This window comes from Hyperolius riggenbachi, chromosome 3, assembly GCF_040937935.1.
Source record: "Hyperolius riggenbachi isolate aHypRig1 chromosome 3, aHypRig1.pri, whole genome shotgun sequence".
Taxonomy (NCBI): domain Eukaryota; kingdom Metazoa; phylum Chordata; class Amphibia; order Anura; family Hyperoliidae; genus Hyperolius; species Hyperolius riggenbachi.
The window spans coordinates 325,818,950-325,843,052 of NC_090648.1; the positions used below are offsets into that span (position 1 = coordinate 325,818,950).

Sequence of the window (24,103 nt, forward strand, 5' to 3'; positions counted from 1 at the left end):
ATTCCGATCTTATAGTGCAAAATTGCAAGTTATTGCGAATGTATTTTTGCACTAACTATAACTTTTTTGGGGGTTAGTATGAATTTGCAAAAAAATATGTTCTCAATAAGTTCTAATTTCACTTTTGCTCAGTTGACATATTTTAATTTATTTATGTGAAAAAGATAATACATTGCACAAACATAATTTGGTATAACATTCAGGTTTTAGGCATGGGAATTCCATCATTTGACTCTGACCTCAAAACTACAAAAATTCTCAAGGGAAATTGAGCGCACGCAGTGTGATATACCACTCCGTGCATACCTGTTAACTGCACCTGTGTGACTGACTGCACATTGTATTAGTCATGTCAGTGCATACCTTTCACTTCATCCCCCCCCAATATGGACAAAACAAAATGCAGAGTCAGGTCACCTGGCAGGTCTGTTCGAGGTCGCGCTGTCGTGATTTCGTACGGCATTCGACTAAAGTACAGTGTTCAGAAGAAGGCACGTGCCATCAACCCCCAATATTGTCAAGACGTAGTTGACTATTTAACACAGAACACCTCATCTTTCTCAGCTTCCACACGGAAGCGTGACATATCTTCCTCCTCCTGCTCTGATTCTGGCACCCCACTTAACACTTAGTTGGCAGCCTCCACCAAAGTGCCATCACCCCAGGGCTCAGCGGTGTGGAAATGTTTTTGTGTGTTTGCCTCAGATGAGAGCAATGCCATCTGTACTCTGCCACCGAAAATTGAGCCGTGGAAAGACCAAGACCAGCGTAGGTGTTATAATTTAAGTAGGCCTCAGTTATTTGGACTGAGTTTTAGGTAAAAGGCTTTTTCGCAGAATATACCTTTAAATAGAGTTTCTCGTGATGCAGGCAGAAGCATCTCAGTGTCTGCTTGAAGCAAATGATACAAGCAGATACTGAGAAGATGTTCCTAGTCCAAGGTCTTAGGCCTACACTGCCCCAGACAAATGGACTACGGGAACAATCAACATGGGCCATATTTATAAAACATAACATTCTTGCAACTAGGGCATAGTATCTTATTGAATATTAATCGAGTAGGTGTGTGTCCTGACATCACAAGGGATCTGAACCAATCATAGATGGCTCAGTGAGGTCACATTTAACTCTTTCTGGTTCATATAAAGAGGGAGCACGGAGGGAAAAGGGGGGCACTCTACTTTCCAGCTATCCGGCTCTCTATGCTTCCTAGTTAGAATACTAGCTTCCTGTATGTATGCTGTAAATATATGTGATGTACATAGGACATAGGAAAGACTATTTATACTTTGAAGAAATCAAACTGTAACACAAGATGCTTAATAAACCCCTTTGAAAGGTGAAGAAGGATGTCTCCGCTCTATCTTCTGTATGCTGTCGCTGTGAGTTGCAGCTCTGATGAGTTGCTGGTGCCGGAGCTAAAGGTGATTTATTACAGTTGGTGCCGTGAAAACCCTAGGCCAATCCCAGGTCGTTGATTGGTGATCCAGGTGGGCACAAGAGTCAGTCTAATTGAGACTTCTCGAAGCAGCGACTTAGATCTCTGTGAGGCAAGCACAAGAGAACAGGAGAAGCTCAGAGCGAGCTGAGCTGGAAGAGTTAAGAGCGGACTACGGAGGCCAGAGACGAGAAGTGCAAAGCTTATCAAGCAGAGATAAGCTCTGTGCGGAGTGAGTCGGGAAAATCCCAGCGGCAGGGTCGATGTGGGCGCCCTAATTGGAGTGGACGTACGCCACACATAGGGGAAGGCAGTCCAAGAGAATGGGTTTGGCCAGATCCCATTAGGACCTTCAGCGCATCCGACGCCTGTGAGAAAAACTTGGGCCAAGATTGCTGGGAGACTCAGAGCTCGTTTCTGGTACAGAGGCCACACACCGCAAGAGGTTTTGATAAGGCGAGTATGGTGTTATACATGTTTTCTTTTACTTGTCAGTGCGGCGCCCCCCCCTGCAGCAGAGGCGGGGGGGCTGTGTGTCTGTGTGTGTCTCTCTCTCTCTCTCATGTACTATGGGTTATATTCCTCGGAGTTTGGGAGAGAGAGAGACAGAGAGATGCTGTTGTTTTTTTACCCTTTGCCTTTCTGTGAAGCTGCAATACTGCATGTCATTTTTTACGTGTTTTTTTCGAGCTTAGTAAGGCGTGCATAACAGCGAAAATGTTTTCTTGTCCATGAGTTATCTGTTTAGTGAGGTTTTTCGTTTCGCATTCCTGAGAGAGGGATATGAAGCTGCGCTTTCGCTAGTAGTTCCGTTCGTACGGTTATGAGTTATGCCCTCTCGTGTGGGAGGGGTGATTAATGTTCGAGGTGTGTAACATTCCAGAGCGTACTTGCTGCGTGCGCTGGTTCAGAGTTTTTTCCTCAGCTGTGTGTTACATTCAGTTGTATTGTGGCAATGTGATATGCTAAAGTGTGCATGCAATGTTTTTTCTAACTGTTTTATTCTTTCCAAACATGCATAGAGTTTGCTATGGGAGATTGCATAGCGGCCATCTTGTCTGATGTTCCATGACTCAAAATGGTGTCCCAGGCTTCAGGGGGGAGGATCCCAGGCAGTCATGACGTTCTAATGGGAGAGTCTTCTGAGCCCAGGGACGAACCCTCACCCCCGCCCCCAGTGAGGGAGGTAGGAGTGGAGGAGGAGAGCGTAGGAAATTCAGTAGGGCCTGTGGGAATGGTACCACCCATAGGTGTTTGCTGTTTCCTATGCTGAGTGCTGGGCTAATACAGAAGCACCCTGACGAGCAAGTGAAGCTGGGATATAACTCCACGGAGTGTGGCCACAATTTGAGTGGGAGAACATCAGACAAGGGAAGCACAGTAGCTGTCAGATGGCTACTGGTGACATAGGAAGCTGCTCCCTGGGTATGCATTCATATAACTTAGAGCATATCAGGGGGGTGCCGGTAGTGATTTTATTCACTGTAACATGAGTTCCCCGATAGAGGTCAGGGGGATAAAAGGGTACAGAGCAATGGAAAAAAAAGAAAATAATACAGAAAAAGGGTTGACCAATCGAGCCGTCTGTCGGAATGTTACAGAGCGGTAAGCGTTTTTCGGTTTTTGTCCGGGACAAAGCCAGAGTTTGACAGAGGTCAAGGCTGGGCAGTTGTGCGGTTTTTGCGTCTGCAGATTGGTCAAAAGGTATTTTTTTTTCTTCTTCCAGCTCGTACCAAGCGTTCACACAATGCACAGGACTGACAGCAGTCCAAGGGGCGAGATTGCCGTGTATAGTGTGACAGTGTATTTGGGGGGTGGTAGTCCTATGTTCAGTCTAGGATCCCCTACACAGTCAGGAGTCAGAGACTCCCATGCAGTGGTAGTAAACTGTCATGTGAATCCCTGGATGGGGTTCTGCTTAGTTAACAGAGAAAGCACACCTTCCTACAGGAAGTAGCTGTTTGTTTTTGGGGCAAGTGCAGAGGTAGTAGCATTGCCGATTGGTTCACAAACAGGACTTCCGGCAGAACTGGTTGCGATATATGAAGTCCTAGGTAAGTACCCTAAAAGGGGTAAGAACATTTCAAGCTCAACTGCGCGTTGCAGTAGTGGGCAGGTGGTCCCTACTCAGTACATACTGCGGTCAGCGTTGCGGCCGAAGTATGTACAGGGGGGATGTAGAGGTCAGTGCTTCAAAAGGTGAGATCCGAGGGAAGCACATTGTAACAAGATAAGTACTTATGCTATGGTACATAAAGTAAGGGAGAGAGCTTTAGAGCCTTCCCATAATCAAAAAGTTAATAAAGTTCAAGTAAACTATAAAGAAACAAGATCAATTACGGTAGATATTGATCCATTTAAAGTGTACAGAGTACAAGCCGCAGGGCGAATCCCAAATCATTAATAAGAATTGATTTGTTTGTATTTTGATTTCAGGAGTTGGGCAATATGGAGTCGAGACAGCGGCAGTGCTGACAGCAAAGATGGAGATGTCAGTCGGATAAGCGAAAAGTTCCAGATGCCGATCTGAGTTTGGAAAACACGAGAATCCTGAAATTGGAAAGAGACTAAAACACGAGATTCCTGAAATTGGAAAGAGACTAAAAAAATGAGATTCCGGAGATGGGAAAACGACAAAAAAAAACTGACTGAGCAAAGCATAGTGCAAATTGCTAATGTTTTTCTTTCCCAAGGTGGTGCTTTTATAATGAAGAGTACCGTGCTGATGGTGATCCTAGGTTGCCATTTCGTCCGAGGAGAACGAAGAGAGGACATTCTCATGTATAATAAGGGGTTAATGAGAATGCAAGGCCCAAACATGTTGATGTTGGGTGACAAAGGTACTGATCCTTTCACACCTCCCTCCACTTGGCACAGACGGACCAAGCAGGGATGGAGGAAAAGAGCACTTGTGCCAGGAGAAAACAAATTTCATGGCACAAGGTGGGTGAAAGGTCTGAAGGGTCAGGTGTGCGGGCAGTGGGAATTGAATGGCAGTGTAAATCTGCTATTGAATGCCACACTCCCAGAATCGATGCACCGATCCAAAGGTTTGTTCAAAGGTACATTGCAGTACAATGGGTACATGCAAAAGGTGGAGTGTGTGATTCAGGGGTACCTTGTCTTGGTTATGCAGAGTGAGATGGTTCCAGATTGGAGAGGAATGAGCAGGAGGCGTCAATTATTCTACCAGAGAGACGCAGGGGACAACATCACACTCTGGAGCTACCAACAGAGAGTGCCTCTGAAACAACTATACACACGTAAAGGCTGGAAAGCCGAGGGTTGGTGGTTCTCGAAACAAGAAGTAAAAATCGAGATCAAGCCACATTTCCAGGTGACAAAGAGGGTGGGGAAAGCGGTCCCGGGGGAGGGAAAGCCAACACAGGGAACCCCATTCACACCCCTCGGGTCACCACAGGGGACGATATTACACAGTCCATATGCAGCCACTTATCCTCATGCTAGTTGGGTAAGTGAAGAGGTACTCTTAATTGAAAGATTGCAGAGAGTACAGTCTTCCCGACCTCAGGTACATATTGTGCCTCAGGACAGAAGGGGGGAAGAGGTCCAATCAGGACGGTTGGGGGCATATTTTGTCAGGGAGATGCTTAAAGATCCTGTGCAACTGAGATTGGACAAGGGGAGGTATATCAATTTTTCTGGAGAAGGATCTTTTGCATGGCAGCTTCGAGAGGTTTGGGTGAACAAATGGAAACGGTGCAACATTCCTTTAGGCACCGCCACTTCCTTAGTTCCCACCTCAACCCGTGTCTTCCACCAGGACCTGAAAGGTCAACCTTTTTTGGTGCTAGACGGGGAGGTGAAACAAGTAGAGTTGTCCTCATGCGGGCAATTCTTGCAGAAGTACCTGCGTTGGCCGGGGCAAGTCAAATTTAGTGAAGAAGCCTGCGGGCTCAATAACGCAGAATGCGAGGCTACCATTCAAAAGATCCACCCTGAAGCCCAACCGATAGTTCCGGTGGCTGAAGGAAAGGTTTGTTTTTTTAGCATCCTGTCTAAGGACACATTCAAGGTACATGTTCATAATTGTTCCAATAAGGGGGATCTGTCAAGGGGAACATATTGGGTGAGTGGAGATCCCATATGGATCCAGTCATCCAGGTTGGATGACGTTATTTCTCAAATTGTTAAGAGAACTCTAAAGTGCAAAGTTTCACGGGTAGTTCCCGTCCTGAAACAGAACATGACATGGGACGAAGGGGAACAGGTTTTGATCCAAGACGACCACATTTTGTTACAAAGGTTAAACGAACAGTACACTAAGTTAGAGGTAAGATTTCACCATGATCCAGGTGATCTTAACGAGGCAGAACGCACAAATAAGCAGGTGAGTTCCAGTCTGACCTGGTGGAAAAGGTTTCCGGTAATGTTCCAGGGACACTCGGACTGGGCCTCTGCAGTTCCAAAGTTCTTTCTACACCCACTGGTCGTCTGGATGGGGATGACAACTTTAGGCATCATTATCCAGGTGAGGTTGCGTGTTAAAATTACGTAAAACAAATTAACCTGGTCCAGAGATTGGTGCCTCATAAACAATCTCCTGAACCGATATTTTCAAATTAAGGGATTATACAGGGTTACGGGTATAGGTTTAGTAGTACCTGTGATGGAGCTGATTGTATAAAGGCGCTCTTTTAGAAGGCACCTGGCACTGCTCCATTGAGTAACAAACACACAAGTTTCACTTTTCTGTGGTCATGCAAGTTTGTGAGTGATACGCAAGTGACGCAAATGCTGAGCATGTGGTATAGAGGGACTTAGAAGTAGGGCCTCCCCAGAGAGCCTGGTTACAGGAAGACCAAGAGGTCGTGCTCTCTCTCTCTTCAAGGGGTAACCGTCTAGAGCAGAGAAGGTGTGTGAGCACGAGCATCGAAAAGTGAAACATAAAGGAAAGAAACCAGGTACTGCTGGGTTCCGAAGCTGGGATCTGCGGATCAAGCCATTTTAGGGGGGATTGTTATAATTTAAGTAGGCCTCAGTTATTTGGACTGAGTTTTAGGTAAAAGGCTTTTTCGCAGAATATACCTTTAAATAGAGTTTCTCGTGATGCAGGCAGAAGCATCTCAGTGTCTGCTTGAAGCAAATGATACAAGCAGATACTGAGAAGATGTTCCTAGTCCAAGGTCTTAGGCCTACACTGCCCCAGACAAATGGACTACGGGAACAATCAACATGGGCCATATTTATAAAACATAACATTCTTGCAACTAGGGCATAGTATCTTATTGAATATTAATCGAGTAGGTGTGTGTCCTGACATCACAAGGGATCTGAACCAATCATAGATGGCTCAGTGAGGTCACATTTAACTCTTTCTGGTTCATATAAAGAGGGAGCACGGAGGGAAAAGGGGGGCACTCTACTTTCCAGCTATCCGGCTCTCTATGCTTCCTAGTTAGAATACTAGCTTCCTGTATGTATGCTGTAAATATATGTGATGTACATAGGACATAGGAAAGACTATTTATACTTTGAAGAAATCAAACTGTAACACAAGATGCTTAATAAACCCCTTTGAAAGGTGAAGAAGGATGTCTCCGCTCTATCTTCTGTATGCTGTCGCTGTGAGTTGCAGCTCTGATGAGTTGCTGGTGCCGGAGCTAAAGGTGATTTATTACAGTAGGGACAACTACCTTACAAAGGCACATGATTACAAAGCACAAACTGCAATGGATGACCACCTGAGTGAAAGCAGAACACAAAAGCAAATCCACACACCGCAGTGGAAGATAAGCAATTATTTCTCAAAAAAGGCAATACCCAAACTGTACCATGATGTTGAAAGGCAAGTGGTGTCATCTCTGGCACACAGCTTTGGGTCAAGGGACCATCTGACCATGTGGTCTGCAAAGCACGTTCAGGCCTGCCCGAAGACTAAGTTAGTCCCCACACAGCATCTCTGACTGCACGCCGTGTGACTGCATGCTCCAAGACTAAGTCGCTCCCCACACAGCATCTCTGCCTGCAGGCCGCTTAACTTCCTTCTCCGTCACCACCAGGTCTCCAGGTGGATTCCTGAATTTTTAAGGCCGCTGCTAGCAGCGGCCGCTATAATAGTTTTTCTGGTGCATGTACATGCCTGCCTAATTTTTTTGCCTGCACTGCGGCTGCAACAACAAAACAAAAGGCATATACGTGTGCCAATTCCCCTTCGTGATCATTACCTTGCCTTGGTGAAGGGGCTTGCGTATCACAATGAAGCAATGACCGCCGGCTATATGAGTGTCTCGGGGGGGGGGGGGGGGCACACCCAAGATAATAAGGTCATTGCTTCATTGTGGACAGACCAAATTTGATCAGCTGGACAGTCACTGTTTTGTCATTCAGCTACCTCAGCCTGGCGACCATATGGGCTTGAAAACCGCCACGGCCTGCACTCTGACCATGGTGCGCACCAGTCCAGCACGGCCGTCACTACACAAACAGCTGTTTGCAGTGCGTTACACAGTGAGTTTGGTGTGTCAGTGTGAAGCAGTACTCTAATTACACTCCCTGATTGATGTGTACACATGCAAGATGTGTTTAAGCACTTTAGGCCTGCAATTTAGCATTCAATGTGATTTTGGCCCTTAAAACGCTGCTTTGCGTCAAATCCAGATTTTTGGCATCTATCATAATCCGCCATGCCTCCCTCCAGGTGTTAGACCCCTTGAAACATCTTTTCCATCACTTTTGTGGCCAGCATACATTTTTCTAGTTTTCCAAGTTCGCCTCCCCATTGAAGTCTATTGCGGTTCGCGAAAGTTCGCGCGAACCGAACTTTCACAGGAGGTTCGCTAACCCGGTTCGTGAACCAAAAATCGGAGGTTCGGGCCATCTCTAATCTCTATACCCACTGGAAGATGGATGTTGGAACCCTCAGCGATGCGTTGGGTCAAGGGACCATCTGACCACGTGGTCTGCAAAACCACCAACAGGTTCCAGCCGCTATAATAATTTTTCTGGTGCATGTACATGCCTGCCTAATTTTTCTGGCTACACTGTTCTGTCATTCAGCTACCTCATCCCGGCGACCATATGGGCTGGAAAACCGCCACGGCCTGCACTCTGGCCATGGTGCGCACCAGTCCAGCACGGCCGTCACTACACAAACAGCTGTTTGCGGTGCGTTACACAGTGAGTTTGGTGTGTCAGTGTGAAGCAGTACTCTAATTACACTCCCTGATTGATGTATACACATGCAAGATGTTTTAAAGCACTTTAGGCCTGCAATTTAGCATTCAATGTGATTTTGGCCCTTAAAACGCTGCGTTTCGCCAAATACAGATTATTCCCTGGGACTTTTGGCATCTATCCCAATCTGTCATGCCCCCCTCCAGGTGTTAGTCCCCTTGAAACATCTTTTCCATCACTTTTGTGGCCCGCATAAAATTTTCTAGTTTTCCAAGTTCGTCTCCCCATTGAAGTCTATTGCGGTTCGCGAAAGTTCGCGCGAACCGAACATTCGTGGGAGGTTCACGAACCCGGTTCGTGAATCGAAAATCGGAGGTTTGGGCCATCTCTAATCTCTATAACAACTGGAAGATGGATGTTGGAACCCTCAGCGATGCGTTGGGTCAAGGGACCATCTGACCACGTGGTCTGCAAAGCACGTTCAGGCCTGCCCGAAGACTAAGTCAGTCCCCACACACAGCAACTCTGCCTGCACGCCGTGTGACTGCATGCCCCAAGAGTAAGTCACTCCCCACACAGCATCTCTGCCTGCAGGCCGCTTGACTGCCTTCTCCGCCACCACCAACAGGTTCCAGGACTCCAGGCGGATTCCTGAATTTTTAAGGCCGCTGTTAGCAGCGACCACTATAATAATTTTTGTGGTGCATGTACATGCCTGCCTAAAACAGGGAACAAACGAGCATTCCCTGATCCATCTTCCTAAATGGGAATACGCAACAGCACACGACGGGTGCGAACTGAGAGTTCAATCAATTGTGGCACTTTACGCAGGAGTCATCGTGGATCTTAGAGATCTGATCTGCCATGGTGGTTGTAATTGCTGTGCATCGCAAAACATCGTTCTCCTAATCGTTCACACGTACCTATGTCGTGAGATCGCAGAAACAAATGCTCATTGCACAAAAAATAACACTGGTTCCGGGAAATCACACTTTCAAAATCGTGACGTGGGTACGTAGGTTAAGAGTTGCTATTAACCACTTCCGGATACCGGGTGGTTTGGCTGATCTGTGCTGCGGGGGCTCTTCAGCCCGCAGCACAGATCAGAAATCAGGCAGGGCGATCAGACCTCCCCCCTTTTTTCCCCACTAGGGGTATGTCCTGCTGGGGGGGTCTGATCGCCGCCGCGCTGCTGTGCCTAGCGGGGGGGGGGGCTCCTCAAAGCCCCCCTCCGCAGCACTAGTCCTCCCTCTGCCTCCTTCCCTCCCTCTCCCGTCCCCTGTGTGCGGCGCAGGATGGAAAGCCGTCCTGCGCCGGATAGGATAGGCTTCAGCCTATCAGGTGCCGGCGGTCCCCGGCCAATCAGAGGCCGGGGATCGCCGATCTCTGCCACGGCGCTGCTGCGCAGCAGCGCCGTTTACATGTAAACACCGGGGAAGATCTTCCCCGTGTGTTTACATTTACCCTGCGAGCTGCGATCGGCGGCTCGCAGGGTGCTCACGGAGACACCCTCCGTGAACTGACATGGAACGGCCGCTCATACGAGCGGCCGTTTCCATGGAAACCACTTCAGGATTCAGGGGCGTAGTTAAGCGTACGCAGAATCCTGAAGTGGTTAAAATAATAGAATCTAAAGTAACATTTTGAAATACTCCAAAATGGAAGAGGTTTGAAAAAAAACTGAAGGAATAATAAAGGAAAAGAAGCTTAACATTTACATTATATTCGTTTTGCCTTGGTTAGGATGGTTGATCCAGATTCATCCTCTGAAAAAATGTGCAGCCTTCATGTAGTGATTGATTGTATAATATATGCATGGTTTTCTTATTTAGTACAAGGTTTATGGGGTAAACCGATCTGCAGGGAACTGAGTGGTTATGTAGGGTTTCCGTGATCATCTAGTGTTGCTGTATTGGAAGGAATAGGTTTGTTAATAGTGGCAACAGGAGAAGGGGTCTGATAGTGTTTTGCAAAGATCTTGCATTCTCCATAAGCTCATCCTTGATGTGATAGAAATTGATCCTTGCTATTGTGTCTCTGCCTGGTAATTTTTGTCTGGCTGAAAGGATGGCATAGGAATCCTGTGTATACAGTTAACAATATAGCCTGTCCTAGAAGCCTCTGAGATTGTAGTCGTACAACCTTTCCACAATTTTGAAGACATTGGCTTCAATTCACTAAGCTTAACTCCTGTCTTTAATAACTCTTCAGAGCTGTTTTACAGTTATCACAATTATATCACCATGGTGATAACTGTAAAAAAGCTCAGAAGAGTTATTAAAGACAGGAGTTAAGCTTAGTGAATTGAGGCCATTGTAAGTGAAGAATAAATACAGAAACTGTTCAGAAAAAGGCACTTCTATTCCTGGACAGCAGCTGCCGCCCAAGGTAACGACGCAGATCACGGTTTCTCTACATCTAGCAGATTGCGGCTTTACAGATTTTCTGGTCCATAGTCAATGTTTGTATACGGTGTGCCTCTGAGGAAGCGGCTTTTGGCCGTGAAACACGTGTCAGGCAGTCTTATGATGTGAATTGGAACTCTAAGATTGTAGTTGTACAACCTGTCCGCAATTTTGAAGATATTGTGATTGAAGAATAACTAGAGAAACTGTTCATATAAAACCTCGTTTTTTCTGTGTTACCTTTGATGATGATGACTGTTTAGGCCCATACACACGTCGGATTTCCGCGAACGACGGGTCGTTTGCATGCCCCGTCGCCTGCTAAATCGGGCGTGTGTACAGACTGTCGTTCGCTTGATAAGGGTGAGTTTGAGCGATCACCCTTATCAAGCGAACGACAGTCTGTACACACGCCCGATTTAGCGGGCGAACGACGGAACGACGGGGCGTGCAAACGACCCGTCGTTCGCAGAAATCCGACGTGTGTATGGGCCTTTTGAAAATGTAAGATAGTTTATGTTTGTCCTTTATAATGAACTATCTTAAATTATCAAACTGTCATCATCATTGAAGGTAAGCCAACACCTGCCTTTTTTTAACTGTTTTAAATAATTTTATTATTGGGTGCCTCCATTTCCTAGTTATTTGTGTTTCCACCTCAGTCGGGGGTTTTGAAATTTAAGATTTGATTTTTTTTTTACATTCGAAAATGTATTTTTTTATTTTGGAGAAGCATGCACACATCACCAAAGGCCGAGTGGAGATGATGCTTCTCCCATGCATTAATACTGGTTGCATGTTGGGCATCCAGGAAAGAGTGACTATCCATTTACTGCAATTTATTGATACAGATCCAAATACCACAGTAGATTGGGCTCCTGTTGTTCCCATGTTCTGTTTTTTGCTTTGTTTCTCTACACATTAGGCATACCATTAGGCATACCTCCCACACTCCTGCCACACCCCCATCACACCCCTAGTCACGCATACCATAAAGATTTTATACGAAAAATATGTTGTTTTATAATTCAAACCATACTGGTCCTTTCTATCCTGGTCCATTTTCCTTCATATTAACATTTTAAAATTAGTAATATATCAATTTAATGGATGGGAATAAAGTTCAGAGTCAAACACATTTTTTAGTAGACAACTATATATATTTACATAGAAAGAGGGACAAAGTCCTGAAAGAGGGACAAATGAGGAGGAAAGACAGGGGGACAGGGCTCCCAAAGAGGGACTGTACCTTCAAAAGAGGGACAGTTGGGAGCTATGATATTAGGTATTTTACACTTGAGCCTCATTCAGCTATGACTACAGCAAAATCAGTCATGGACTAACTGTCACCGAACAGCCGTGAGAAACGCAGGCGAATCGGGAAGATTCATGCAGTCGATTTCCTGATCGCTTCCCGGTTAGATTTGCGCAGTCATTGCAGCGATCAGAATGACATTTTTTCTTTTCCTGAAGTATGTTTGCTGACCAGTGAAGACATGTTGGTTTAAATTAACTTGATCAAAAGAATACAGTTTACACATACCAGTCACAACTCTGACAAGGTAATTAACCTCATCACAGTTACCTGTGAAGGACAGCATACACAGGAATAGTCAGGAAAAGCCACAGCATATTCATAGCCACAGCATATTCAAAAACTGCAGTCCCACAGACAGAACGGCAGCAACACAGCAGGACATTGTCATATGGACAGCCCAAAGTGAAAATATAGCCAGTCATTTTTTGTTGAGATTGTAGCAGAATGCCACTGACTATCTCTACTAAAAAAACACATTTAGGCGCAGTTGAAATTGCGCATGTTTTAAGAGATCGTGGGAGTCTGTTGCCCATGCCTAAGCAGAGTTATTAATTTTGGTGCAACCTCTTGGGCTAGACTCAGGATTCTTGGTCTCTGTATGATTCCCCGAATCCATTGTGTATTAATCTGTTATCAGCACAAATGTGGCACTTATCGGTTTTGAATTACAGCGTTTTATAAATTCAAACCTAAATCTCTCTCCAAGGACTTGAACTGCAATTGGTTTGTCAACCAGAGGGGCGGGCTTTGTCCCACCCCAAAACTATCTTCCATAAAACTAGGATGCATACAAGGAGGGGCAGTCCTCCCCTGTGTACCATCACCTGATCAAGCCAGCCAGAGGACCATGTGGCTGGTGGCCATTTTGCCTGAACTGAAACAAAGCAACATATTTCCACGAACTTAAGTATTTTCTTCCCTTATTTTTATTTCCCATACTGTGCTATTATTTATCTCTATAATTGTTGATTTTAACGATTTTCTGTATATATTAATTATTTATATTGCATTAATAATAAACAACTAAAAAGTTGTTTTATTTGTTCGGCTACACCTGCTATTCAGCCACACAGAAAGAATTCTAGCTTCTGAACAGTCGCTACTATTGTTGATAGCTAGAAAAAATTGAGTGTGTTTAACCGTTTTTATTTGCAGGTATTAGTCTCAGTATACGGTAGTTAGGGCTCCTACCCTTTTGTAGGATGGTGGCAGTTATACCCTGAAATAGCGTGTCAATTGTATTACCGTAACTCACAAGTTCCCTTCTGGTCGATCTGCTGCCAAAATCCCAGCAGTCTCTGCGCACCGATAGCGACCACAGATTGCATAGTCTGTGTGCTGAAACCGATTGGAAGGCATTGTGCAGTCCGGCCACTAGGGGACTTGTGACACTGTGACACTGTAATGCAAATCATGCCTATGGCTAGATGGTGCGGGTGGGGCACAGGTGGGGGAGTGGCTATGGTAACATCTGTTTTCAGGCTCCAGAGCCAGGAAGTCAATGAAATTGCTACAGCTCTATACAGTCTTGTTTTTTTCAAACAACAACATAGAGAGAATGGCAAGGCTGTACAAAAACAACCTTTCACTTAGTGAACACTGGTGCAGATCCACAAAAATCATCTCTCTTTACTTATTACCCAACTCATTTACCATATATAAATACACTTTTCAGTTAAAAAAGTAAAAAAATAAAAATTATACAGTATATATATATATATATATATATATATATATATATATATATATATATATCCTTATTATTTTGTTTAAAAGGTTTTATATAGATACAGTGAGAAACAAATAATAAGCAGAGAAAACTGACAAGAAGAGTCTTGTGAATCAGCCTGGTGTGTAAAGTATAACTTACGTTTTTACTCTAAGGTGTGATGATGTTGAAATAATCTACAGGGAAACAGCTTCCCATTTACCGTTGCTAATGACATTAGAGTTAACTTTATTTCAGCGCTGTACAAAGCTCAAGATTTTTAAAAGGGTGTTTAAACACCTGGGCATTAACACACTTCCTCAGCCAATGTTATTTTAAACAACAAATGAAGTTTACAATCATTGATCTCGGCTAAGAGCAAAGTAAAATGTCAGTGTGAAACGGTAATCCTTAAAGACACAAAACAGATTGAATGTTATTCTCAAGCCAATTAGAATCATTTCCTGACAACTCTACTGTAGACTCTGGCAGTTCTGATTACTTAAAGGGGAAATAGTCATATTTTGAAAGATAACTACAAAAAGTGTCATATGTACCAATAGTCCTCATGAATTTGGTAAATATTGGAGTCCTACTTCTAAAAGTACATACAATTACAATCTATAAATCGAGGCCGCCCCTTTTAATAGCAGACAAGAATACAATAAAAACAACAAAATTGAGGGTTTAACCTTCCTGGCGGTAAGCCACGCAGGAGGTTTTCTCAGGCCCTGCTGGGCCGATTTGCTTAATTTTTTTTTTGCTGAACGCAGCTAGCACTTTGCTTGCTGCGTCAGCACACCAATCGCCGCCGGCCTGCGCTCGATCGCCGCTATCCGCTCCACCGCGCCGGCTCCCCCCAGACCCCGTGCGCTGCCTGGCCAATCAGTGCCAGGCAGCGCTGAGGGGTGGATCGGGACTCCCAAAGACGTCCTGCCCCATCGCCATGGTGACGGGGAAGCCCTCCAGGAAATCCCGTTCTTTGAACGGGATTTCCTGATCGGAGATCGCCGAAGGTGATCGAAGCGGGCGGGGGGATGCTTGCTACATGATTTAAAAAAAAACAAAAAAACTGCTGCGCTGCCTCCTGGCGGAAAACATTAGACCATATTCTATATACAGGGAAAAAGAAATGATGATGATATCCTCTCAGGTGTGCCACAACACCTACATAGACTTTATACTAGTAAAAAGGATATATGTAGCAAAAGACTGAAGAAACTTGAAGAGTTTATATGCAAAAATACAAAAGATTTTTATTGAAGACAACACTTGTGCAAAAATATGTATAAAAAGTATCCATCAGGGAACATTTTCCATAGCAGAGAATGGCACAAATGCATCAGTTGTTAACATCAAGATTAGTGCAGTTGTGCAAATTGAGGAAAACATTAGACCGCCAGGAGGGTTAAAGGCTTAATATTGATGATCAATTATACAACCTTGAAGGGATTTGTGTATTGACTGGACAAAAGGAACACTTAATACGGCTGTAGAGTAAAACCCCATATCTTATGTTTTTACTTCTCCTTGTCATAATATATGATCTTGTCAAATTAGGCCTCTAAAGAAGCAGCCATGTTCTAGGTTGTGAAATGTGCATTAGGCTATGTCATGTGGAACAAAGCATGACTCAAGGAACTTTAATTGTGTTGCGTCACATTTGACTACAGTTAGTCCCCGGTTAACGAACGAGATAGGGACTGTCGGCTAGTTCTTAACCTGAATCCGTCCTTAAGTTGGGACGCTGTGCCTTCTCTGTCCCCTGTGCTTCCAATGTCCCCCCTGTGCTTCCAGTGTCCCGCCTGTATCATCTCTGCCCCCTCTGTGTGTTTATTGTGCCTCTCGTGCCCCCAAAGCAGAGTATGCGCAGCAGAAGCGACTCTCACCTCATCCATGGTGGCTCCGGGCCAATCAGCGGCATCCTCTCTCCCTTCACCATTCCTCCCAGCGGCTTCACTAGTAGTGTCGCGTAATGACACAATCAGAAGGAGCCGCGGGGTCTCGTTTTGATTGCGTCATTACGCAATGCTAGGGAAGCCGCTGGGAGGAACATTGAGTAGAGAGAGGACGCCGCTGATTGGCCCGGAGCCGCCATGGATGAGGTGAGACTTGTAGTCACTTCTGCTGCACATACTCTGCTTTAGAAAATTCACGACTGAAATTGTAGTCAAGGATTCAGCATTATAGGCAAACCACTAGCATTCTCAGAGTAGATATTCCTACAGATTGCACAAGAGGTAAGCTGGATACATGTAGTACCGCTACCATAAGAATTACAGAGGACATGGACGGATTTGTGGCAAAACGTACACTAAAGAAATGAATGGCTTTCAAATCCTGCAAACTGAATTAGGTTTAGTCCACAATGGAGAATTCTGATTTATTATCCTATAATCAGCCCAATTCTGTAAATAAACCAAAAAATATCCACACTTTATTATTTATTTTATTTACAAAGCCCCAACTTATTATGCAGGGCTGGACAATAAATAAGGTTACAAACAACAACACAGAGCACCCACTGGATCTTCACGACGTCTGATGTTCCCTGGACATTATCTGTGACCTGAGCCATTTTACAACCTTATAATGTGGGTTGTTGGGAGCTGGTAAGCCTTTTCTTGTTTTGATGTTTGGCGGATACCTACCTCTGAGCATTTGATGTATTGTGATGAAGAATTTATCATTCCCTAATCCCTACATACAATGACTTTTTAAACCAGCGCTGATTTTTAATGTATTCCTTACTTCTGAACTTTTGGACATTGTTCTTCTCGACGGCGGTTCCATTGTTTCTTGGCGCCGATATATTTGCTATTATATAAAGCACCCAAATACATGCATAAATGAACATGAATCCCAGGGAATAGGTTTAGGTGCCAGGCTAAGTTCACAAAGTCAATGTAGTGGTGATCAATTAGTCCAGGTAGTTTACTCAGTCAATGAATTTCCAAGAGAAGAGACCCAGCACCATCTTCAAATGTATTTAAGTTCTTTATTTTAAAGCATCACTTGTTCCACTATTCCCCTTAACATATGTAGCAGTTTTGGGAACAATGGAATGTATGGGGGCTTTGCTATTACTCACTAAAATTGGCACATCATTATGTGAAATTACACGTAATTGAAAAAGGGACAGTCAATGCAACATTGCGAGAGGAGCCTCCTCTCTTTATCAAAGCGACAAGCCCTCGGAGGGCAGAGGGACAACGACCGAAACACGTTGTATCTGGATGGTTGGGTGCTGCCTACCACTGTTTGCCTACATTTACTCAATCAATGGGATAAATGCAACAACCCCTGCACAAAGTACTGACATTTCTTAAACTCTCGTTGTGCCCATCATGTGGCATTGCGTAACCGATCAAGTATACCTGATGGCAGGGGGATTTATCAGGGAATGCTCTTCGGCATGGGACATTGCTGGTATCAATCTTCCTGCATCGTTAGGTGAGTATTCAGTTTAAGATTCTGCCCTCTTTCTTCTGCTGTCATAGAAGTTCCAGGTCTGCCAGCGCACCATTTCCTACCTACCCCTTCTCCAACGTGACTGTTTCTACAGGAGATGCCTCAGCATTAGAGCAGGTCATGCAAGAGGGTGGAAATAAATAGTCTGAGGACAGTTAGGATGCTTAGATGCAGCCTTGCTGTTCAATTAATTTTTGCATGGATGCTAAAAAGTAGGGATGCTCATTCGGATTTCACGGAATTGAAATTTCCGAATTTCCGATCGGAAACCTGAATTTCTGATCGGAACTCGGAAATTGGAAATCAGAACTCGGAAATCGGATTTCTACAGAAATACTGCATTATTGCAATTCGGTAATTTTAGCCCAATCACAGAACTCAAAATCAATGGACCAATCAGAGAATGCAGAAACAACTCGAAAGTATTTGGCCAATCAGAAAATGCAAAGAATGAAAAAAAAAACACTACTTGGAAATCGGAAACTGATTGGAAATCGGATTTCTGTAGAAATACTGCATTACCACAACTCAGTAATTTTAGCCCAATCACAGAACTCGGAAATATTGGACCAATCAGAGAATGCAGAGTCAACTCGGAATTATTTGGCCAATCAGAGAATGCAAAAAATGACCCAAAAAAACACTACTCGGAAATCGGAAATCTGAACTCAGAAATTGGAAACCGATCAGAAATCCGTGAAATCGGTAATCTGCATTGGCGGAAATCGGTATTTCTGTAGAATCGGAAATTGACATTTCTGACAATCCCTACTAAAAAGGTACACTTTAATGACACGTGGAACAATGTGCCTGAAGCGGTTAAAAGCAAACACATTTAAAGGGACACTTAAGTCAAACAAAAAAAATGAGTTTTACTCACCTAGGGCTTCCGATAGCCCCCTGCAGCTGACCGGTGCCCTCGCCGTCTCCCTCCGATCCTCCTGGCCCCGCCGGCAGCCACTTCCTGTTTCGGTGACAGGAGCTGACAGGCTGGGGACGCGAGTGATTCTTTGCGTTCCCAGACACATTAGCACCCTCTATGCTGCTATATGGTATATGATATATGCTATAGCAGCATAGATGGCGGTATTGTGGCCAGGAACACGAAGAATCACTTGCGTCCCCAGACAGTCAGCTCCTGTCACCGAAACAGGAAGTGGCTGCCGGCGGGGCCAGGAGGATCGGAGGGAGATGGCGAGGGCACCGGACAGCTGCAACGGGCTATTGGAAGCCCCAGGTGAGTAAAACTCATTTTTTTTGTTTGACTTAAGTGTCCCTTTAAAGAGCAACAAGAAAATTCCATTGGAATATTTGGATGTATAATTTGTCAGGCATTTAGACAGAAAATGTTCATGATTTCATAAGCTACAGAAGAGCTGTCTGATATTTGATTATTTTTAATTATGAATGGAATGTTGCTGAGGCCTGTTAAAATATATTCTAGCTCTACCACTATCAAAGTATACTTCAGTGACTAAGGTATAAATCATCCAAAGTATTTTGCTGTAGATAGATTATTTATGCTCTGAGGATATAGCTTGTTCTATGTCTGGGAATGTGTTACATTGATTTATGTAAAGGCAGAGTGAATGCTTACTTTGATTTCATGTATTATACTTGTATATTGTATTTCTTATACTTATTGCCACTGTCCAACTTAATTCCTGATAGATCTCCAAGTGATAATTATTTGTTTGATGAAAACAAAGAAGCCAATAATTTAGTTTGATTCATTTTACATTTTAATAAGATCTTAACCACTTAAGGACCAGGGGATTTTTGGATGATCTGTGCTGCGTGGGCTCTCCAGTTCACAGCACAGATCGAGTAAAAGGCAGGGCGTTCAGGCTTCCCCCCTTTTTTCCCCACTAGGGGGATGTCCTGCTGATGGGGGGTCTGATCTCCGTCGCTCTGTGTGGCCGAGTGGGGCTCCTCAAAGCCCCCCTCCGCAGCGATTTTCCTCCCTCCCTCTCCTTCCCTCCCTCTCCTGTTGGCTATGGGCGGCACAGGACGGCGATCCGTCCTGCTCCGCCTCTAATAGGCTTTAACAAGGAGTACCAGTAGTAATGATCTGCTGATTACGCAAAATTTTATGTAAAATTTAGTAATTATGGCTACACGTAATTACAATTTGGAAATTCAATTTATTTTGCGTAATCCATTCATAATTTGGTGACAACTTTAGCGGTTAATAGCAAAGCCCACATACCATACATGCTATTGTAACCAAAATTGCTATGTATGTTAACCAGTTCGGCCTATCTGGACAAGCTTCTTCGTCCAGATAGGCACTGCTGCTGCCGCCGGCTCGTGCGCTCGATCGGGCGCACCCCCGCGCGCGTTCCCGCTGCCCGCCGCTAGCCCCCGATCAGTGAATGGGAATATAATTCCCATTCACCGATCTAACTTCCCCGCAGAAATACCGACGCTTTCTCTCCAGAGAGCGCGGTATTTCTGCCCCCAGGAAACTTCTCCCCAGCATTTTAGTTCCTGGATGCGAGATCGTGCGCATCCAGGACTTTTTTCACTGTGGCCATCTTGTGGCCAAATAGTAAACTGCACCCACATACATTTGTAATAAAAAAAAATATATTATTTTACATTTAAAATTAGCAGTTTCCCTCCCACACCAAAAATTACCCACATACACTTTTTTTTATTAAAAAAAAAATACAATTAAAAAACAAAACAAAAACAACATAAATAGTTACCCAAGGGTCTGAACTTTTTAAATATGCATGTCAAGAGAATATGTTATTATATTATTTAAAATTATAAGCTTATAAATAGTGATGGACGCAAATTGAAAAATGCACCTCTATTTCTAAATGAAATATCGGCACCATAAATTGTGATAGGGACATCGTTTAAATGGTGTAATAACCGGGACAGATGGGCAAATAAAATACATGCGTTTTAATTACGGTAGCGTATATTAATTTCAAACTATAATGGCCAAAAACTGAGAAATAATGAATTTTTTCAGTTTTTTTCTTATTCTTCCTGTTAAAATGCATTTACAGTAAAGTGTCTCTTAGCTAAATGTACCCCCCAAAGAAAGCCTAATTGGTGGCAGAAAAAACAAGATATAGATCAATTCATTGTGATAAGTAGCAATAAAGTTATAGGCGAATGAATGGGAGGTGAACGTTGCTCGGATGCATGAGATTTTCGCCACTGCGGTGCTGAACCGGTTAAAGTATACCCGACGTGACAGGTGACATGATGAGATAGGCATGTGTATGTACAGTGCCTAGCACACAAATAAATATGCTGTGTTCCTTTTTTTCTTTCTCTGCCTGAAAGAGTTAAATATCAGGTATGTAATGGCTGACTAAGTCCTGACTCAGACAGGAAGTGACTACAGTGTGACCCTCACTGATAAGAAATTCCAACTACAATACCCTTTCATAGCAGAAAATGGCTTCTGAGAGCAGGAAAGAGATAAAAAGGGCCAATAGTTCATAGATTTTAGGACTGGCATACTTCAATGAAGTGTCATTGAGCAAAAACAATAAAAAAGTTAAAACTTAAAAAGTAGATTTAAACATAAAATAAAACTATGATACCACTATGATATCTTAAAAAGTCATTATTAGGAGAAGGAAGATAGATACAATCGTTTATTTAATTCGTTTATTTTTGCCTCGGGTGTCCTTTAAGGGAAATAATGGGAACAAGTCCACATTTTACTCAAAAACTAAAAGGTACTTTGAAAAAAATGTTTTTGACTTGTTCCACTATTCCCCTTAACATATGTAGCAGTTTTGGAAACAATGGAATGTATGGGGGCTTTGCTATTACTCACTAAAATTGGCACATCATTATGTGAAATTACACGTAATTGAAAAATGATGGCTCTTGTCTATGGTTATAAATTAAGTTACTCATGCTTTTTTCAGAAATTTTGCATTAATATTTGCAAATTACGATGTTGAATTACAATTATGCAAAATGTGTGCTCATTACTAACAGGGAGCATGGTGCCCAGTAATAAGATTGCTCAGTGCTTTTGTTGTCTATTGTTCCCTCAAGAGGTTAGTTTATGTGTTTTTACACTACAGAAAGATCATGGTCCGCTGAAGGAGGTACAGGGTTCTTTTCCACTATGCCTATACAGTGCTTGTATTCGGGGCAACACTTTTTGTGAATGCCCTTCTTTTATTTTTATCCATCCAACATGTTGAAAATACTTCATTACTGTGGCCTTTGATCATGTCCACTCCATTTGACATTTTGGGGGGTTTGACCTCCCCTATTTCATTCTCTAGCATATAGATTTTCATCATCAAACTATTTGGATATTAATTTGCCCACTCATTATGTTCTATAGGGTGGGAAAAATAATGTTTTCCTTTTCTTACTTTGGAGCCTAGAATCCAGAAAATCTTTAAAGAGACTCTGTAACAATATTTCAGCCTTATTTCTTCTATCATATAAGTTCCTATACCTGTCCTAATGTGGTCTGTGTTACTGCAGCCTTTTCTAGTTGCACAGTGGCTGTGTTATCTCTGTTATATGATCTAATCTTCTCTCTTCTGTTGGCTCTGTTGGCTGAGGCTGGAATGTGTGGAATGTGCTGCACTGCTTGTCATTGGCAGAAGCTATACACACCCTCTCCAAGCTCTGTATGAGTCAGAGACTGAGCTACTTTTAAGCCTATCACACTCTAGTTAGAAGCCATGTCTTTTGTTTGTAAACACTGCCTAAAAATGACAATTACAAGCCAGGATTGCAGCAGGGAGTGGCAGAAACAGCACACAGGGGCCCAGGAGAACATAACGAATAGAATGGTATGCTTTTTATTGTCAGAATTTTAGAGTACAGATTCTCTTTAAGGAGCAATGGTGGGTTAGATAGTTTGTCTTATACTCCACACTTATGGGTACCTAATTGACTTTGATAAAAAGCAATTGTTTTGTGCACGTGTGTGTTACAAATATGCAAATATTTTAATGCAAATTAATTTTGACTGATAATGGACCAACTGAATCCTACATCACTTTGTCTGGATTGGTTCATTTTCAAGCTGAATACATTTTCTATAACAATTGCATAGTTTGCCTCAGCTTGGCCTTATTTGCATCTCTTAACCATCCAAACACAGAAGAAAATGCGTACGTTAAAAAGGGGCGCTGGGAAAAAAGGGCGCGGGGTTTTAAACGATAAGCATGGATAACGTTTAAAAATGTATTGTACTGTATTTCGTTTAAAATTAATGTTTTATAAAGTTATAAATCATTAAATAATGTGCATTAAATCGGCAATTGTAAAAACGTTAATCTTTCGTTTAAATAGTGAAACGTATAATAACGTTTAAAAAAAAATTTACTAAGTAACCCTCCCTGTACCTACCCCTAACCCCTAGACCCCCCTGTTGATGCCTAAACCTAAGACCCCCCCTTTTGGTGCCTAAGTAACCCTCCCTGTACCTGCCCCTAACCCCTAGACCCCCCTGTTAGTGCCTAAACCTAAGACCCCCCTGTTGGTGCCTAAACCTAAGACCCCCCTGTTGGTGCCTAAACCTAAGACCCCCTGTTGGTGCCTAAACCTAAGACCCCCCTGTTGGTGCCTAAACCTAAGACCCCCCTGTTGGTGCCTAAACCTAAGACCCCCCTGTTGGTGCCTAAACCTAAGACCCCCCTGTTGGTGCCTAAACCTAAGACCCCCCTGTTGGTGCCTAAACCTAAGACCCCCCCCCTGTGATAAGCATTAATAAAGTTTCAAAAACATATTGTGCGGTTTTTTCGTTTAAAAATAATGTAAAAAAAAAAATTGTACTGTTTTTCGTTTAAAAATAATGTTTGAAAAAAATATTGTACTGTTTTTCGTTTAAAAATAATATTAAAAAATGTATAAATCATTAAATAATGTGTAATCATGAGAAGCAGTAATAAAACATTAAGTCTCCGGGCGCCGCTTTTAAAACGTTATTTTTCTCCGGCGCCCTTTTTTCCTATCGGGCGCCCATTAAACGATATTTATTATGGGAGTGAATGGTGGCGCCCGATTTGTCCACTAGCCTCCTGCGCCCTTTTTTACTGTTAGCGAAGAAAATACCTCTGTATTTTCTAAAATGGGGAGCTGCTCAGAGCCTAAGCACCCAATGTGCAATCATGATGTTTATTTCCTTTTATACTTTCAGAATTAGTCAATTCTGAAGACTCAGAAGTAATCTAAGGAAAGAGAAATAATGATTAAAAAAAAAAACCTCTTCAATAGATGTACTTACATATATTGCAAACTGCTCTATTTTTTAAAGTCTGGACGATATTTAATGAAATGAGTTCCAAATGTTCACCAGTAAATCAATCAATATTCGATTCAGATGTTAAGTATGATAGGTCAAATGCTGGCTTTATGCAGTCAGTGATCCTGTAGTGAGTAATCCCAAGGACTTGAAAACATGACGTAGTTTTACTGTTACTCATTTCCTTCCTGAAAAAAGCAGTTTTAAGCACAAGTTACTTACTTTTATTGTGTTGTGCGCTTGGAACTGAACTCCATTATCATATTAGAACTTACCCAAGTTCACTGCATAAAAACAAATATATCAAACATTTCCTAATAATTCCCTTTTTGGGCACAGTTTCTATTTTGGAACCATATCCTTCTGTCCCCCTGTG

General features: G+C 43.2%; 1 protein-coding gene across 1 annotated transcript in view; it reads left to right on the forward strand.

The window, feature by feature from the left end:
- Positions 1-24,103, forward strand: part of LOC137561478 (solute carrier family 23 member 2-like) — a 238,790-nt gene that overhangs the window by 194,901 nt on the left and 19,786 nt on the right. The gene's annotated exons all lie outside the window — the stretch shown is intronic.